Source organism: Mytilus galloprovincialis, chromosome 9 (genome assembly GCF_965363235.1).
Source record: "Mytilus galloprovincialis chromosome 9, xbMytGall1.hap1.1, whole genome shotgun sequence".
NCBI classification, from domain to species: Eukaryota; Metazoa; Mollusca; class Bivalvia; order Mytilida; family Mytilidae; genus Mytilus; species Mytilus galloprovincialis.
Window position 1 is genome coordinate 25,216,860 of NC_134846.1, and position 16,117 is coordinate 25,232,976.

The 16,117-nt window shown below is 31.0% G+C and overlaps 1 protein-coding gene across 4 annotated transcripts in view; it reads right to left on the minus strand.

Annotated features, from left to right (window-relative positions):
- The window catches only part of LOC143044695 (RYamide receptor-like), a 63,553-nt gene that overhangs the window by 27,803 nt on the left and 19,633 nt on the right, over positions 1–16,117 (minus strand). The window contains exon 1 of one of the 4 annotated variants that reach the window (XM_076216768.1): positions 492–656. The exons of 1 other annotated variant lie outside the window; for it this stretch is intronic. The gene's annotated coding sequence lies outside the window, so the exon portion shown is untranslated. Of the gene's footprint in view, positions 1–49; positions 179–319; positions 392–491; positions 657–16,117 lie in introns of those variants that run through there. 2 more of the 4 variants (XM_076216769.1, XM_076216770.1) reach the window with 2 other exon arrangements.

Consider the following 16,117-nt stretch of genomic DNA (forward strand, 5'->3'; position numbering starts at 1 on the left):
CATTAAGTATGTAATACATGTAAGGATCATTTTTTTTAGAATCAGTTACTTAAATGATACAAACTCTTCAATATTCATAGTCCACTTCTGGTCCTGGCACTATTGAACAATGCAATTGTTATATATTTTGGAAGTAAACAAACAAATCTTTTGTTTGAAATCAGTTATTGGGTAGTTGCATCTGCAGCTACGTTGAACTTCGCTTCATTAATTGTGTGCCATATGACGCAAAAATGAAATTGTAATCTAATTACTTTTTTTAAAGAAGAAATAAATAATCTTATATCTTATTTCATATAAGAATTAAGTTAATACTCACTTAAAAAAAAACAATTAGTCAAATACCTTCAAATGTTACGTTTTAAAATTCCATATTGACCATTGAAATCAAACACAACATCGCATATGAAAATCACCATAAAATAGATATGTTTAATTGAATAATTATATAATTAATCCCCAACCAGCATTAGAAACAAAAAAATGCTTACCAACTGTTAAAAGTTAAAACGTCTCCCTATTCATTATCACAATCCCAATACAATTATCGACAAAATCTTAAAATAATAAAGAAGTTAGTCACCAGCTCGTACAGATTGGTATCCAGTTTTATTTTTCAATAGAATACATATATATAAGAACCGGTAAACTTTTAAAATCTTCAGGTCACTGTCCATTTAAGACTTTTTATAACGTTCAATAAGCCAACGGGTATGTCCGATTCAATTATCGCTAAAATAATATTCTGATTTGACATAATAAATCTTCTTGTGTTAGATGAACAACATTGATAATAATTGTAACATGAGTCAATATGCGTAACAAATATTAATTAAAAAGTTCAATACATTCACGAATGTTGACTTTTAAATACTAAAGTTTAAAGTATGTCTCTTAATTAATTTGGTGTAATATATTCGATAACTTTAATTTCAAATTGTAAAATGTCGTACATTTATAATTTCGTTAATTAGGGTACTGGTTTAATTTCATCTATTTGGATGAGACTTGCTGCAATTCCCTTGCTTTTATTTTTTTCTTACTAATTTATATGTTTACTGATAACTGCCAGCCTACTGATTTCAGTGTACTAGTAATCTCTTAGTTATAGCAGTAAAATTGTTAAAGGGGCAAAATTAAAAAAAAAAAAACATAAAAAGAAATTCGAAGGAACATGTAGCAATTGAAGGTTGGGTGTATTACATGGTTCTTTTTGTACATGTGTATATACTATAGATCTATAATAATTGGTTGCATACTTATTTGTGTTAAGCTTAGTTCTGGGACTATTATTTACTTACAATATAGAATGTCCTAAGTTGGTTGTACTTGTATTTACTTTTTCTAAGTTACAAAAATGTCTGATTACAATGTATGCATATAAAATCAGATATTTAGTGTGATTACCACCAGAGACCAAATAACGATAGTAAGTAACTAAAGCCCGAGTAAAGGTCAGCGTACGACCTTCGATCCCTGTGTTTTAGCATAATTTAACAACTCCAATGTAAATTCAAAAAAGGGGAAAGTAAATAAAACTACTATATTAAACGTTAGACTATATCAACCGATAAAGCAAGTGGGACACAACTGTTATATTCCTGACTTGCATGCATTTCCAGAGGAAATTGGAGGTCAAACATAGTTTTATTACTAGCTAAACCTCCCACTTATATGACAGTTGTTTATTGTTTCGTCATATTGACAAACGTATGTGAGCAACCAAAACAGACATAATTGGACGATGGTATATCTTTAGTTTTGGTAGTTAAAAATCCAGGAAATTGAATTTATAATCGGAGTTTCCGGAAACGTTTCTAGTACGGGATCGTGAGAACTCAGTATGGTTACCTTTTAGAAAGACCATCGGATGCTAAATGGCAAAAGCTATACACGCAAGCTGTAAATAATTAACAAATGAATTCTTAGAGTGCAAACATTTGCTAAAAATAATTTTTTTTTCGTGGGATCGTGTAACATATAAATCGTTCTTTTATTTACGCTATTGTTTCAAGTGTCAAGCAATTCTTGCGTCAAAGCTTCAGTCGTAACGAAACGGTCAATATTTACCATCGGATATCTATCATAGTATTATATTTAATTGAACTTTGTTTTTGTATTTCATTTTATCTGATACCGACTAAGTCAACGAAGATGATTAAATATTGTTACAAGTATTGACTAGGCTAAACAACCTAAAATTTGGTGCAAAGACTTTAATTTATCGACAAATGACTTGGTTGCAACCGTTTCTTTGGTAAAATACTTTTATAATTTTTATTTTAATTATATATTGCTGACAGAAGCTCCGTTAAGATAAGTTTTCTTTCTACTAGTATATATCAGCCTTTATGTTCAAGACTATTCAGCAGTTACAATGTAATCTAGCTGGAATTTAAATTAGCTATATATAGCTTCTTTAATTTTTAAAACAGCCTTTTAATGTTGTCCCTAATATTTTATTAACTATACATTTGCATTCAGGTATCGCAGATCAAATTTATTCGTTCATAGTGTGTTTATTTACGTTTTTTGATTGAGTTAAGCCTTCCAATTGATATTTTATCGTCTGTTTTTCTATGTTGTGATGTTATACTATAATTGTTTCAGAAAAAGGGAGAAGGTTTGGTACCATTAAAATGTTTAATCCCGCTGCAAATGTTTGCACCTGTCCTAAGTCAGGAATTTGATGTACAGTAGTTGTCGTTTGTTTATGTAATGTATACGTGTTTCTCGTTTCTCGTTTTTTATATAGATTATACCGTTGGTTTTTCACGTTTGAATGGTTTAACACTAGTAATCTTGGGGCCCTTTTAGCTTGACGTTCGGTGTGAGCCAATGCTCCGTGTTGAAGGCCGTACATTGACCTATAATGGTTTACTTTTATAAATTGTTATTTGGGTGGAGAGTTGTCTCATTGGCACTCACACCACATCTTTCTATATCTAGTTTGATTTGAAAAGTCGAAATACTTTCGATTTTGAAGTCAAAATGTTTAAATCTTATACAGTAATGGACGACATTTTCAATATTCGGTTATACAGATTAAGCTCTGTTGTGATTCAAGTTCTCTTTTACAGCATTTCTAATTGTTGTTTCCTTGACGACAGTTTCATTCTCCATTTGAAGGGTTCATAGTTTCGACAGTAAAGAGTAAGTCGTACTTCTCCCTTTTAAAGCAACATTGTTCTTACGACATACACGGGCCCTTTTTAGTGCCTCTGTTCGAATTGCGTTTAATATTTTTTCATTGAAAACTTCAACTAGAAACTATAGAAGATATGTGAGCCGACTGTCAAGAAACTTAAGGACATTTTAGCAAGAAATAATACTTACATTGTATAATGAACATGTGTATACTAGTTAAACTCGTCAGATACCAGGCTTCACTTTTTGTTTATTAAACCTTAAAAATGGTAAATTGTGGCAGTAATGATGATAATGACAGACAAAATATCGTTATAAGTTTTCTTCCTTTCTGTAGATAAGGTTTATTGACACATATTTTTTAATTAGACCCCTCAACACTTTATTCTGACATAGCTTAGAGGTATTGTACGGAGCCCTGTTGGTGTAACAGCGCAACATATTTCACAATTCTCAAGTTTTCAGGGTGTAACAATATATGCCTAATAATAATAATATGTAGACAACATTTTTCTATATAGTATTGTGGTTATTTATTTTAAATCATTTATTTAGATACACATAGCACGTATTTATTACTTTATGATAATAACGTTTATTTTAAACTACTCTATTGGTACTTATTTTTAACAGATAAAAGACCACATAGAAGATATGATACAAATATATGATTGTCTTTCCAGGAAGAATCCTAATTCCTACATGTAGCATTCATTTTTGTGTATAAGATGTACAAGCTGATATTCATCGTGTTCTAAGAGAACTCAAACTGGAAAAGAATCCTACCGTATGTATGATAGGGACAGAAAATACAACCAAAAAGGATTTCTTATCAAGAAATATATCTTAAGCATCACAGACCATTATGCCATCTTAAAGTAGGATAACAGTTTACATGTCATCTTTAAAGGCGGACGCGATAACATTCTGCACAGCCAAACGGAAGTCCTTCTTTGTATGAATTTCAGAATGTGAGTATGTCGCCAAATTTAAACTTTTCATATTAGACTTTGAAATATACGAAAAACTATCTAAGGTTCACTTATCAAATGAAAGAAGCGAGAAATGGAAACGAAAAGACGAACGGAAACGTATCAAACGATTTATAGTATACCATGCAGACCATAGGCCGGGCTAAATCACGATCGATGAGATTTAATTTTTCAAAAATCCAAAGGCATACATGTATGACCATGATGACGAGTATAAGCAAATACAGAACGATACTTATTGCTCTAACAATATACATGTGTACACTACTATCTGGCCAAAGGTCTGTATTCATTATATTAACATTGTCTTGTATCTAGTGGTCAGTTAAGATAAACATAAAGATAAGGATGTTCTATCTAGATGTCGTTTGATTACATTTGTATTATTCTGTCTATTTAATGACAAAATTATGCATTGAACTGTCGAGGGTCATTACAATTTGTTAAATACTATATGTCTATGTCTTGTTTTTTTAATTTGGAAAGTAAACACTACTGGGAATGTACTCACGTAAATCAGATTTATATCGTTTGTCTTCCAGGAAACAAATCTACTCCATAAAAAAAGCCAACACAACCATTATACAGTTAATTACAAATATGTGTACGACAGCTTCATGTACTGTTAATTAAAACTTTAATTTACTACCATGACACAATGATTTGATAATTTAGATATGTTACTATTGATTGAACATTATATACAATACCATAATATAATTATACATTAAAACCGAGATTAAAACCAATCCATATCAATCATTTGGGTTTGCTTGTGAGACGTGTATCCAACCTTGACCATTTCAAATTTAGCGGGAAAGATTAGTGACATAAGTATAGTGTTATGGGAGTTCAAAGATCTTCAAAATAAGCTGTATACAATTGAAACAAATACGTGCATCTATGCTATTAAACGAGAAGACCTCATTTTGTGTGTCACTTCTCTTCCTTCCACAATAAATTAATCATCATGCCTCTGTGTCCTATAGGTAACATATATAGTCGCATTTGTCATCCATTCTTATGATCATTCAGTTTGAGTTATTTTGGGGTAAAAACGAAAAAGAATGCTTCCGGATATTTTTCCGTCATTGGACAAAACTTTAAATCAGATTAGACTTCCTGTTTGTGTTTTTCTGTACTTTTACATACAAGGACTATGAATAAAGTATATAAATTTGCTTTCTGCTATCATTTTGAGTTCTAGCATGTATCATCCTTGCTTAACATGTTTCAGTGCTTGGGTTATATTGGGAGAAAAACGAAAATGAATAATATTTGCTATTTACTATCAATTAGTTTACAGTGGCGGATCCAGAACTTTTCATAAAGAAGTGGGCATTGACTGACCTTAAAAGGGGTGGGGTGGGGGTCCTCTCATGCTTCAGTGATTCCCCATATAATCAACATTTTTTTAAACGAAATGCCCCCCCCCCCCCCTTGGGATCTGCCTATGGTTTACTATCAACGGTGGTCACTGCAGATATATTTCTGTATACTTTCATACATTTAATATGAATAACTGTATTTGTTATAATTTACTATAAATTTCAATGGTTATCTTGGGGCGGGGGGAGGGGGGGGGGCTCTTTACTATTCATTGCATTCACTGATGTATACTTATATAAAGGTACTTATATATATATATATATATATATATATAAACGAGTCTAAATTGAAAACTACGTTCAAACCTATAATTGCGTTGGATAAAAACCGCAATTTTTATACGTGTGCATGTAAAACAAATTTCGTTGTAGAAGGGTCTAAAAACAGCACAAACAACATTTTTCAAAAGACGAAAAAAGTGAAAAATTGTATTTAAACAAAACGCATTTGACCAACAGGTCGAACAACTGATGTTCTTTAACCCTGCTGACTGCCATTGGCGATTGCCAAATAAAATTGATCACAAGATGTAACAAAATGAATCTTAATATAAATTTAATACTAAACAGAAGAAAATTAACTTGTGGCCACGATGTTATGCCACACACATACGGTGTCAATATTTTTTTGGTACACCAGATCCGGATTTCGACAATAAATGTCTCTCCAGTGATGTTAGGGATCGAAACGGTATTTGGAAGGCCATATACAAAGTACCCTCATTTTTAGATAGACTCTTGAATTTTAAGAGTCAATGTAGGATGAATGGATCATATAAACCGGAGGGAAAATATGATACAAGCCCAAACGAAAAAATATAAACGAGTCTAAATTGAAAACTACGTTCAAACCTATGATTGCGTTGGATAAAAACCGCAATTTTTATACGTGTGCATGTAAAACAAATTTCGTTGTAGAAGGGTCCAAAAACAGCACAAACAACATTTTCCAAAAGACCAAAAAAGTGAAAAAGTATATTTAAACAAAACGCACATATATATACGTACCTTTGACTTTTGATACCTCTCCTGAAATTCTCTTTATAGTAATTACAGTATATATGCATGTTTATAGAGTACAGAAAAATAGTAGGAATAAAAATCGGTATTTGGAAAATAGGGGGAGGGCAAAAAAAGTACCCAGTCCCTAAGTACCTTTGACTTTTGATACCTCTCCTGAAATTTTCCAGTCAGTATATTTTTTTTACAATTTAAATACGCTCTGTTTCCCCGCGATTTCTCGGGTGTGTTCTAGTATGATTTATAGTTTTAAAAAAGTAGGAACAGCTTATTAGAACCATTAAGTTCATTACGAACCGAGTAAATATAAAATGTTAATTCTAATGTTTATTTAACTAGCCACGAAAAAATCCTGGCTTACATGATTGCGAATATGAATATGCTATATAATTTCTGATTTGTCCTACACATTTATCTTAAAGTTCAGTGCTTTGACGCACGAAAAAACAAGCTCTCATCAGACAAAACATAAAGATTCAACAGATTGTATACAATTCTTGTCAAGCTGTTAAATGTAGCTTGTCGTATTAAGAGAATTCATGACACACATTAAACACATTATTTTAACATTCGGCCTTCGTTTGACACCAATTAATCAGGAAAACATAGGCTTAATGTTCAAACTAATTTGTCCTGTCTATAATTGGACTCTTTTATAAGACCAACAAATCGCAACGATAAAGATGACGACCGTTAAAGCAAGGATCTGTATGATGAAACATAAGTCAAAGTAAACATATATTTCAATAACCATGAATAACGTCAAACTTTTAAGCACCTATTTCATAAACAAAGACTGCATTAAATTTTTCCTCAATTTAAAGAAATTCCAAGGACATGCACACATTTATGTTTGTCTTTTGTTTTGTTTGAAAAACTAAAGAAATCAACATAGTTTTCAATAGCAAGGTTATTGGCAACATCAAGGAATTTAATAGAATATAAGAGAATCAATGGATCCGTGATACTTTATATCTTGGAATTATCGATATACAGATTTTACTTGCAGAGCTGTATTGTTTCAGGAGCGATATTTATGAATTAAACTATTAGTTTTGGTTATATTATATACATATGAATTGCATGGATCAGAAATCTATTTACCCAATGCAAGTCCACGTATACATGCACATGTATAAGACTTCGATTAATTTTGGAACATTCAAATACGAAATAAAAGATTACCTTTGGTTTGTTTTGTAGAGTTCTAATATCAACTCTATTTACAAACAAATACATACTTTGCATATATATTGTTTTCCAACCGAAATAGGTTTACAGGAATCTCTTACAAATAAAATTTTCATCTACAGACTTTACCAGTTTTTCGAACTTTCAAGATACCTTTAGGAAACAATATGGATTCCAGATGTAATTAACACGTTATCAAAATACTCCCTTTTGACATGTTTTACAAATTAACTTTATGTTTACAGGCACAGTCTCTACCACGTTTCAGTGGGGAAACATTGTCAATAGTGCTATTAACCTAATTGAAAGACTTCAAAAGGAAGAGCGATTACGCAGGAATAACGATTTTGTCAGATTTCTTAGATTGTCCGAGAACAATAATTATGATTCCCGATATGCAAAATATAATGGCAAACTTTTAACCGCGAAACATATTGCTTAACTCTTGACTTCTCCCCCGACTAGCGGAAACTGCAAATTGTGAACACTTTGTTCAAGATATATTGAACCACCAAATATTTATGTGCAAAGAACTTCAATCACAGAGACTTCCGCTGCAAAACATAATTACCTACTTAACATTGTAGTGAAAATTTCGTATACACAATGGTTTCAAAATCGGACGAGAACTTCTAAGATCCTCTTCCTGACAATCAGGAAGATCTCTAGGACATTTTAACACCAGAGCCCCGTTTGGGGGTCCTTAACAAATGATATTCCTTCCTAAAATACTTAATACTGTAAACACGTTTCTATCCAAAATATGACATTTCTATTTTTGCGTTTTTAAAACTTTATGATTGTACATAATATATGCATTTTGTCTTAATATGTCAATCTCCTTAATTTAGGGGAAATAAAGTAAGATGATGATGATTTGCATAAGGTGGATTCCTATTCAACGCAGCTCATATGCTGCTTCTGTTATTTTTATTTCTGTCCATTTAAGACTGTTTATAATGTTCAATAAGCCAACGGGTATGTCCGATTCAATTATCGCTAAAATAATATACCGATTTGACAAAATAAATCTTCTTGTGTTAGATGAACAACATTGATGATAATTGTACCATAGTCAACATGTGTAACAAATATTAATTAAAAAGTTCAATACATTCATGAATGTTGACTTTTAAATATTAAAGTTAAAAGTACGTCTCTTAATGAATTTGATATGATATATTCGATAATTATAACTTTAATTTCAAAATGTCGTACATTTACAATTTCGTTAGGCTACTGGTTTAATTTCATCTATATGGTTGGATGTATTATAAGGTTCTTTTTGTACATGTGTAATATACTATAGATCTATAATAATTGGTTGCATATATACGTATTTGTTTTTAGGTTAGTTCTGTCACTATTTCCTAACACTATATTATGTCCTAGGTTACATGTAGTTGTACGTGTATTTACTTTTTTTAAGTTACAGAAATGTCTGATTACAATGCATGCATATAAAAACAGATATATTTAGTATGATTACCAATAAGACAGCAACCCACCACAGACAAAATAACGAAGGTAGGAAACTAAAGGTCAGCATACGACCTTCAATCCCTGTTTTTTTAGCATAATTTAATAACTTTTAATAAATTCAAAAAAAGGGGAAAATAAATAAAACTACTATATCAAACTTTAGACTATATCAACCAATATAGCAAGTGGGACCCAAATGTTATATTCCTGACATACATGCATTTCCTAAGGAAATTGGAGGTTAACCCTAGTTGTATTGCTATCTAAACCTCCCAATTTTATGATAGTTATTTAGTTCCGTGATATTGATAAACTAGGTTGAGCAACACAAACAGACATAATTGGGCGATGGTACATTTCTAGATTTAATGAAATGGAATTGATAATCGCAGTTTCCGGAAACGGTCCTAGTACAAGATCGTAAGAACTCAGTATGGCTACCTTTTAAAAAGAACATCGGATGCTATATGGCCAATGCCATACACGCAAGCTGTAAATCATTAACAAATCAATTCTTAGAGTGCAAACATTTGCTTAATATAATCTGTTTTTCCTGTGAACGTGCAACATATAAATCGTTCTTTTATTTACGCTATTGTTTCAAGTATCAAGCAATTCTTGCGTCAAAGCTTCAGCCGTAACGAAACGGTCAATATTTACCATCGGATATCTATCATAGTATAATCATATTTCATGAACTTTGTTTTTGTATTTCTCTTATTTGATACCGACCAAGTCGACGAAAAGGATTGATTATTGTTATACGCATTTGACTAGGTTGAACAACCCAGAATCTGATACAAATATTTTAATCTATCGACAAATGCCTTGGTGTACAATATCACCGGTTATTTGGTAAAATACTATTATAACTTTTATTTTTATTATGTATTGCTTACAGATGCTCCATTAAGATAAATTTCCTTTCTACTAGTTGAATATCAATCTTTAGATATGTCCAAGACTATTCATCAATTACATGCCTATTGGTTGTCTTGCTGGAATTTATATTAGCTTCTTCAATTTTTTAAACTTCTTTTGAATTGAAAGGCGAAATACTTTTGAATTTTAAGTCAAAATATTTAAATCTTATACAGCTAGGAAAAACATTTTCAATACTCGGCAATACAGATTTCGTTGAAATCAAATTTGTTTTCACGACCTTGCAAATTTGTTCACAAACTTTGTTTCCTTAAAGACTATTGCATTCTTCATTTGAAGCGTTCCTAGATTTGACAATAAAGAGTTGTCGTACTTGTCCGTTTTATTAAAGCAACATTGTTCTTAAGGCATGCACGGGCCCTTTTGGGTGCTGCTGTTCTAATTACTTATAATATTTTTTCATTGGAAACTTCAACTAGAAACTATAGAAGATAGCGAGCCGACTGTCAAGAAACTTAAGGACATTTTAGCAAGAAATAATACGTACATTGTATATTGAACATGTGTAAACTAGTTAAACTTGTCAGATACCAGGCTTCACTTTTTGTTTATTAAACCTTAGAAATGGTAAATTGTGGCAGTAATGGTGATAACGACAGACAAAATATCGTTATAAGTTTTCTTCCCCTTTCTGTAGATAATGATTATTGACACATAATTTTTAATTAAGACTTAGCTTAGAAGTATTGTTACTGCGCAACATATTTCACAATTTTCAAGTTTTCAGTGTGTAACAATATATGCCTACTGATAATAATATGTAGAAAACACTTTTGTATATAGTATTGTGGTTATTTATTTTAAATCAATTTAGATACACATAGCACGTATTTATTACTTTATAATAACAACGTTCTGTTGGTACTTATTTTAACAAATAAAAGACCACATAGAAGCTAAGATACAAATATATTATAGTTATTATGTTTTTTCTCTCCAGGAAGAATCTTAATTCCTACATGTAGCTTTCATTTTTGTGTATAAGATGTACAAGCTGATAATCATCGTGTTCTAAGAGAACTCAAACTCGAAAAGAATCCTACCGTATGTATGATTGGAACAGAAAATACAACCAATAAGGACTTCTTATAAATAAATGTATCTTAAGCATCAGATACCATTATATTTTCTTAAAGTAGGGTAACAGTTTACATGTCATCTTTAAAGGCGGACACGACAACATTCTGCACAGCCGAACGGAAGTCCTTCTTTGTATAAGTTTCCGAATGTATGTAGCCAAATTTATATCCTTTTCAGATTAGACTGAAATATACGAAAAACTATCTAATGATCACTTATCAAATGGAAGAGTCGAGAAATGGAGACAAAAAAACGAAGGGAAACGTATCAAACGATCGAGCAACCATTTATATTATACCATTCAGATCATAGGCCGGGCTATATCACGATAGATGAGATTTTCAAAAAATTAAAAGCATATGACCATGATGACGAGTATAAGTAAACACAGAACGAAACTAATTGCTCTAACAATATACATTTATACTCTACTACAAATGTATCTAGCCAAAGGTCTCTATTCATTATATTAATGTTGTCTTGAATCTAGTGGTCAGTTAAGATAAACATAAAGGATGTTCAATCTAGATGTCTTTTGATTACATTTGTATTAGTCTGTCTATTTAATGACAAAATTATACACTGAATTGTCGAGGGTCATTATAATTTGTTAAATACAATATGTCTATGTCTTGTTTTTTTAATTTGGAAAGTAAACACTACTGGGAATGTACTCACGTAAATCAGATTTATATCGTTTGTCTTCCAGGAAACAAATCTACTCCATAAAAGAGTTAACACAACCATTATACAGTTAATTACAAATATGTGTACGACATCTTAATGTACTGTTAATTAAAACTTTAATTTACTACCATGACATAATGATTTGATAATTTAAATATGTTACTATTGATTGAACATTATATACAATAAAATAATATAATTATACATTAAAACCAATCCATATCAATCATTCCGGTTTGCTTGTGAGACGTGTTTCCAACCTTGACCTTTTCAAATTTAGCGGGAAAGATTAGGGACATAAGTATAGTGTTGTGGGGGGTCAAAGGTCTTCAAAATAAGATGTCTACAATTGAAAAAAAATTCGCGCATATGATTGATAGTTTTGAAAAAGTAGGAACAGCTAATTAGAACCATTTAGTTCATTACGAACCGAGTAAATATAAAATGCTAATTCTAATGTTTATTTTACAAGCCACGAAAAAACCTGGCTTACATGATTGTGAATATGAATATGCTATATATTTTCTGACTTGTCCTACTCATTTATCTTAAAGTTTAGTGCTTTGACGCACGAAAAAACAAGCTCTCATCAGACAAATATAAAGAGTAAACAGATTGTATACAATTCTTGTCAAGCTGTTAAATGTAGCTTGTCGTATTAAGAGAATTCATGACACACATTAAACACATTATTTTAATATTCGGCCTTCATTTGACACCAATTAATCAGTAAAACATTGGCTTAATGTTCAAACTAAATTGTCTTGTCTATAATTGGACTATTTCATAAGACCAACAAATCGCGAATATAGAAACAACAACCGACTAAGTAAACAACATTTTCAATAACGTCATACTTTTAATCACCTATTTCATAAACAAAGACAACATTGAATTCTTCCTGAATTTAAAGAAGTTCCAAGGTCATTTACACATTTAAGTTTGTCTTTTGTTTTGTTTGAAAAACTAGAGAAATCAAAATAGTTTTCAATAGTAAGATTATTGGTAATATCAAGGAATTTAATAGAATATAAGAGAATCAATGGATCCGTGATACTTTATCTTAGAATTATCGATATACAGATTTTACTTGCAGAGCTGTATTGTTTCAGGAGCGATATTTATGGATTAAACTATTGGTTTTGGTAATTATATACGAAATAAAAGATTAACTTTCAATGGTTTGTTTTGTAGAGTTCTAATATCAACTCTATTTACAAACAAGTACATACTTTGCATATATATATTGTTTTCCAACCCGAAATAGGTTTACAGTAATATCTTACAAATCAAATTTTCATTTACAGACTTTACCAGTTTTTCGAACTTTCAAGATACCTTTAGGAAACAATATGGATTCCAGATGTAATTGACATGTTATCAAAATACTCCCTTTGACATTTTTATGTTTACAGGCACATTTTCGACCAAGTTTCATTGGGAAAACATTTTCAATAGTGCTATTAACCTAATTGAAAGACTTCAAAAGGAAGAGCGCATGCGCAGGGACAACGATTTTGTCAAATTTCTAAGATTGTCTGAGAACAATAATTATGATTTCCCGATATGCGAAAGTTAATGGCAGACTTTTAACCGCGAAACATATTGCTTAACTCTTGACTTCTCCCCGACTAGCGGAAACTGCAAATTGTGAACACTTTGTATATATTGTACCACCAAAAATGTATGTGCAAAGAACTTCAATCACAGAGACTTTGGCTGTATAACATAATTAACTGCTTTTAAATGGTCCGAGTACACAGTTATCGTCCCTTGATTTTCGTTGTCCACGAATATAGTCCCTACTGTGAACAGTGTGTTACTTGTCAATTTTTTTTATACCCCTTCCAAATTTATTTATTTATGTTTTATGCCTCAAGTAGCAAGAAGGGGGATAAATTTACACTGTAAAAAAATTTGATTCATGAATTATAATGTAAAGTAGTGATTTGGTCCAGTTGAAAAAGGTCAAAAATTAGCATTTCGGAAGCTGTCAAAAGATTTCAAGCCCCCCTTCACATAAAATTGTCCATATTTTGAGTTAGAGCTGATGAAGTTTTCTATAATTTTGATATAATTTGTCCCAAAAGTAGTACAACACACTGTAAAAATATAATGGAGAAAGCGCAGGTGGGATTTTTTTTATTTCCATTTATTGTCTAAAGGAAATGCACTACGAAATAACTGTGTACTCGGACCAAATATTGTAGTGAAAATTTCGTGTACACAATGGTTTCAAAATCGGACGAGAGCTTCTAAGATCTGCCTGACAATCGAAAGATCTCTGTGACATTTTAACATTAGAGCATTGTTTGGAGGTCCTTTAAAGAAGGATTTTCCTTCCTAAAATACTGAACACTAAATACATTTCCATCCAAAATATAACATTAAAATTTCTAATTTTGCAATTTCAAAACTTTATGATTGTACATAAAATATGCATTTTTTTCTTATGTCAATCTCCTATAAAGTATGATCATGATGATGATTTGCATATGGTGGATTCCTATTTAACGCAGTTCATATGATTTACTTCTGTTCATTTTTAGATATAATCAAAAGATATATAAATAGAATAGCAACTAATATTTCTAACTGCCAAGTTTTAAATCTGATCAATGAATTAAAGATAACCCTAATGCAAAAGGCGATATAACAAATCGAAATTTTTCAAATAATTAAGATGAATACAAAAATGTTTCTCCCATTTACACAATGCTGGCTTTCGTTACTCTGTATCTTTAAATTTGGAAAATATAATGGTTATTGAGTGCGAAAAGAAATAGGTTAAAATATGTATGAATGTGTAGTAGATACAACAAAATTAATAAAACGTATACATGCAAATGAGATTTATTAACAATTTAAATTTACGAGATTGAATGTGTCATTCAATGTGGTTTTCCTTCATTAAGATTCTTCTTATATTGAAAGCATTATTTATACAGTCTCTTGACGTGATACAAACTAGTAGTATACATAATAAACAAAATGCACAAACCTTCATTCTTGGAAACACGATACTATAGTAAACAAAAATCCATTCCATTATGTAATACATGGAGAGACGTCGATACGTTCAAATACGTAATGTAATTTGACATGGTTTTTTTAAATTCCGTTGTGTTCTGTTTTTATGTTTTGCAACTCAATCTACATATACATGCATTGTTTCGTCGAGGATTGAATATGAAATATAGAGATATGGTCACCCGCTTTATTCTCACTTTCACCATTGATGGGGCGTTAATTTGTTTTGCAGTGTTGGATGTATAACTACATACATGCAAACACGTCTATTTTCTTTGGACAACCTGTCTTATTGAATTATAGTTGTTAATTTGTTCTCGTTCTAAATATGCATGACATGCTTGCCACTGGTCGTAAAAAAAACAAGTCCTGTAGCCCTACATACATCATGCCTTGGTTGCTTTTTTTTAATTTTACCTCCTGGTTTTCAAAATCATCAAAAACAAGAAAGATCACTTCGATTCTATAAAAATAAGAAGATGTGGTACGATTATCAATTTGATTCGTAAATCTCCACCAAAGACCAAACAACGTAGAAGTTAACACTATAGGTTACCGTATGGTCTTCGACAAAGATCAATACTCCGCCATTTTCCATATCGAAAATAAACAAAGTACCATCGTATGCCTTTCATATGTTGCATGACATAAAAAAAAAGAAAGTCTGGTGATTAAACAGCAACATATAATTACTTATTTTACAAAATATCTGATTAGAAGGTTTTTAATATGATTTATATTATTCATCCACCTTTTTAGTTTGACGGCTAGCCCGCAGTCTTTGTACATTTTAATCACTGGTTTATAGCATCCTTTGATGTTATTCAACAAACAGGCGGGAATTAAATTGTAGTTTAATTAGTCATCTGTTTACAATACCACAGAAGATTAGACTTGAAGAAGACCTAACGGAAGATCTTATTTAGAATAGTTAATATTAAAATTATACGAAAAGGTCGTGATAACCTAGACATCCTCTGTAATTAATATATGATGGAAAAAGAAGCCCAACAATGTATCTTGTTAAACTATTTTTCTGAAATTTTCAGATCACAATGAACGAAAAATTGCATGTTGTCATTGAGTACTTTGCGTTTTTAAAGTGAACAATTTTGCACGCAGATTTTTTATACTAGAATTCGGTTTGCAAAAACCTTA